Source organism: Palaemon carinicauda, chromosome 11, assembly GCF_036898095.1.
Source record: "Palaemon carinicauda isolate YSFRI2023 chromosome 11, ASM3689809v2, whole genome shotgun sequence".
Classification (NCBI taxonomy): Eukaryota; Metazoa; Arthropoda; class Malacostraca; order Decapoda; family Palaemonidae; genus Palaemon; species Palaemon carinicauda.
In genome coordinates, this window is record NC_090735.1 from 141,584,593 (window position 1) to 141,589,592 (window position 5,000).

Here is a 5,000-nt window from a genome sequence, read left to right on the forward strand (position 1 = left end):
TAATAATAATAATAATAATAATAATAATAATGAAAATAATAATAATAATAATGATAATAATAATAATAATAATAATAATGAAAATAATAATAATAATAATAATAATAGTAATAATAATAATGATAATAATAATAACAATAATAATAATGAAAATAATAATAATGAAAATAATAATAATAATAATAATAATAATAATGAAAATAATAATAATAATAATAAAAATAATAATGAAAATAATTACAATAATAATAATAATAATAATAATAATAATAATAATAATAATAATAATAATAATGAAAATAATAATAATAATAATAGTAATAATAATAATGATAATAATAATAACAATAATAATAATGAAAATAATAATAATGAAAATAATAATAATAATAATAATAATAATGATAATGAAAATAATAATAATAAAAATAATAATGAAAATAATAATAATAATACAGTAATAATAATAATAATAATAATAATAATAATAATAATAATAATACTGAAAATAATAATAATAATGAAAATAATAATAATAATAATGAAATCAATAATAATAATAATAATAGTAATAATAATAATAATAATAATAATAATAATAATAATAATAATAATAATAATAATAATAATACACACTTCACATAAAAAATAGACACAAAGACAACAAAAGACAACCAAAACACCATAAAAAAAATGAAGCAAGAGATTTCCAAGAATTGTCTGAATTAAGAAAACAAACTAAAGTTGCAGAAAAATAACGATGAAATAGTTCGTGTGCATAATAGAAGTCAAACAACACATTTAAGCAAATATATCATTCCCATATACTCAAATTTGACTCACCAAAAATTTCATTCTGATTATTCAAACATCTTTTTTTTCAATAAGCATATATTGTATATTATGGAAATATATTTCCATATTCATTAAACTTCTATTTCATTATACCGGGATCAAAAATTCTTTTATTATTATTATGATAATTATTATTATTATTATCACTATTATCATTGTTATTATCATTTTTATTTTCATAGTATGATATGTGATTTGACCTGGAAAACAACACTGTTCCATATGCAGATGATGCTATTCTTTTTGCATCAATTCCATCTCCTGAATGTCGAACTATGATTCCTAAATCCCTTAACTGAGATCTATTACTTGGTTAAAATTATAGGACATGGAGTTCAATCCCAACAAAACTCAATTTTATCATCTGCTTAAAGAAGTGGAGGATCAGAGACACTCTTAAATTTACTTAGTACCTTTCAGCGGATGTAAAACTAAACGACCGACTAAGAAATCAAGTTTTCGATCATTGAAAAAGCTAGCGTAGTTTAAAAGAAAAAAAAAACTACCTTCAAATCTAGAAATCCAAAACTAGCAGTTATATATAACATGAATTTCTCAAGTCCATCAGGAAAACATTTACGTTTATAAACATTTATTAACATTGACAATAAATGTATGAAATCGCCGAGAAAGGTAATAGTTTTGAAGACGGTGAAAATTATACGTAGTCATTAAGAAAACAGATCCACCAAGAACATCCCAAGATTACATTTGACGTCACTGGTGTGTTCAACACAACCAATGATTTAATTCACTCCGAGGGGAACATTCAAGGTTAATGAACGAAACGGAATCTTTAGACTGACTTTCAATTCACCAAGGAAAGTAATGACGCTTGAATTCCTGGAGAAATGTAATGAACCTTCTGGGACCCACAGCAAATGAGATAAACTTTTGACCAAAGACTATGGTATAAGAGGGATGGAGGCGCTTGTGTTGAACGAGTTTCACATCAGAAGGTGGTGTCTTAATTAGAAATCTTACAGCAATTTGTGAATCAATCAACTAATGCAAAAGCTGGAGACTATAGTCCATTTCTTTTAGCGAGTCATATTTGCACCGACTCGCAGCGGTGCCCTTTTAGCTCGGAAAGGTTTCCTAATAGCTGATTGGTTGGACAAGATAATTCTAACCAATCAGCGACCAGGAAACTTTTCCGAGCTAAAATGGCACCGTTGCGAGTCGGTGCAAATATGACTCGCTAAAAGAAATGGACTATAGAGTGTTGCAGGCCGATGTAGAAAAGTCCCTGACTGGTGAACGCTAGACTGGGGTTCGAGTCTCGCTCAAACTCGTTAGTTTCTTTGGTCACTGCAACCTTACCATCCTTGTGAGCTAAGGATGGGGAGGGGGGATTATGGGACTCTATAGGTCTATCTGCTGAGTCATCAGCAGCCATTTCCTGCTTCTCGTTGGTCCTAACATGGGGGGAAAGGGTCTTGGACGCTGATCATATATAGGGCATTGTCCTGCTCGATAACGCAATGTCACTGTCCCTTGTCTCTGCCATTCATGAGTAGCCTTTAAATCTCTATACTTGGGACTATGTCTTTCCCCATCTCACCGACCCGGTTTGATCAGCTTCCTATTTCTCAATTAAAATACTCATTAAGTCATTAAGGATTAGGGATTGATATTTTTTTTTTTTTTTTTTTTTTTGCGGACTGAAACATAATTGAATAAGTTATGGTGTTCGCTGACCTTTGTAATGATAAGAATCTATTCAATTTATATTTTAACAAGGTCAATAGCAAAATGATTAGCAAATTCATCATGAGCATAATTTCTTTTGTATCTTGTTTTAGATTTTCTTTCCCCACATTTTTACAAGATTTTTAAGCTCAATTATCCAAAATTCAAGTGAAATGAAAGTTCACAGTGCCAAATATATATTGTTGCATGTTTTGTTCTGCTGCCAAGATGGAGGGAAAGGAAATATTAACTTTGATTTGTGGGAATATGAGAAACCAGGAAAACAATGGAGGGAAAATACAATAATTTCCGACTAACGAGAACACAATACACAAGTGTCATGAACCTAATTACCTCCACCAACGACGTTGGAAGGAGGTTATAATTTGCCCCTTGTTTGTGTGTTTGCTTGTTAATAAACATCTTCCTGGACACATTTTTCATCGTAGAATAATGAAACTTACATGGATTGATTGTTCTGTAAAAAGCTGGAAATTATTAAATTTTGGAAGGTCAAGGTGAAAGGTCACGGTCAAGGTCAAGGAAAATGTCTAATTCACGTAATCAGTCATAAGTTTGGAAATCGTTATCACAGAGACTTCAAACTTGGTTCATATCTGAGTATATGGAAATCCACGCCAAGGTCAAGGTCGATTCCATGGTCAAGGTCCAGTAAAAGGTTAAATTCCTATCATCAACCATACAGCCACAATTTGAATCGTACAATAATGAAACTTACAGGGATCTTAAACTTTTGTGTAGAGCACAGTGAGGAAAGGAAATGAATAAACTGCAGAAGTAATGAAAAATTAGAATAAAATATTCTAAGAAAATTACGATATGAAAATAAATCTATTATATATAAACTATAAAAACCTAAAAAAGAGAAAAAGAAATAATATAGAAAAGAGTGCTCAGGTGTACCCACCAGCCAGAGAACTACCCTAAGACAGTGGAAGACAATGGTACAGAGGCTTTGGCACTACTTAAAACAAGAGAGCAATGGTTGAAGAAACTCATAAAAAACACGCAAAATCAATAGGGTTTACAGACGATTTTAGACATAAACCATCAACCATGAGAGCCCATTCTTCTGTTTAGGTAGTAAACCTGAAGTGAAGTAGGTTAGCGCTCTATGACTTTAATTTTACTTCTCTTCACACGAATATTAAAGCAGTAATTTTTTTTTTCATTTATAGATAGAGCAAATTTTAAGTATAAAGGCTCTACATACGCCTTAACCATTTAGACTGCTTGGAAAAAGGTACTTTCAATCTGTGCGAGCTGCGAGGTACTAACAGAGACGAGGTGGATGTAAGCAACTTTATTCAACAAGATAGAGTATCCGTTGAGATACTACCACTAGAGAGTTATGGGGTGTTTTGACTGGCCAGACAGTACTACATTGGATCTTTCTCTCTGGTTACGGTCAATTTTCCTTTTGCCTACACACTCACACACCGAATAGTCTGGCCTATTCTTTACATACTCTCCTCTGTACTCATACACCGGACAGCACTGAGATTACCAAACAATTCTTCTTACTGCACTGTAATTGTTCAGGGGCTACTTTTCTCTTTGTAAGGATAGAAGATTAGATTTTTCTCTAATCTTGGGTAGTGGCATAACCTCTGTATCATGGTCTTCCACTCTCTTGGGTTAGAGTTCTCATGCTTGAGGGTACACTCGGGCACACTGTTCTATCTTATATATCTTGTGCTTTTACTCTTGTTTTGTTAACGTTTTTAGTTTATAAAGTGATATTTATTTCAATATTGTTGCTCTTCTTAAAATATTTTATTTTTCCTTTTTTCCTTTCCTCACTGAGCTATTTTCCCTGTTGGAACCCCTGGGCTTATAGCATCTTGGTTTTCCAACTAGGGTTGTAGCTTACCAAATAATAATAATAATAATAACAGTTGGTGGCAACTATGTAACATAAATTCTAAAAATGTGAAACATGCGATGGCCAGCTTAAACAGGTTTTCCTATTAACCGTACGGGGAGAACGAGAGATTTGTAAAAAGCAATAGAATTACAGTGCACGAAAGAGTACGAAACACGTGCTGTACAAATCATAGATTCATCAATTTTGAATAAAATAGACAAATACAGTAGTATCTTGGAAGCTATCACATACACAACGACAAACTAACAAATGTAACCGGAGTACTCCACGGCACAGGCTGCTCCAACTTCACAAGATTGATTAAACTTTAGGAACACGAGGAGTTCAAAAAGGGACGGATGCCAGTCAGAATGACAAAAACAACTTTTGTTTTCGTTATCGAAGCAACCTTGCGGGCCTACGGAAGGGAACGGGTGAGAGATACGGAAAAGATGATGATGATGATGATGATGATAAAGAAGAAAAGAGAATGAAGTTTTATTCAAAATAGAAGTTCTGATATAGTAGCTTCTAAATCCTTGTACAATTTCATTCACTCTATTCC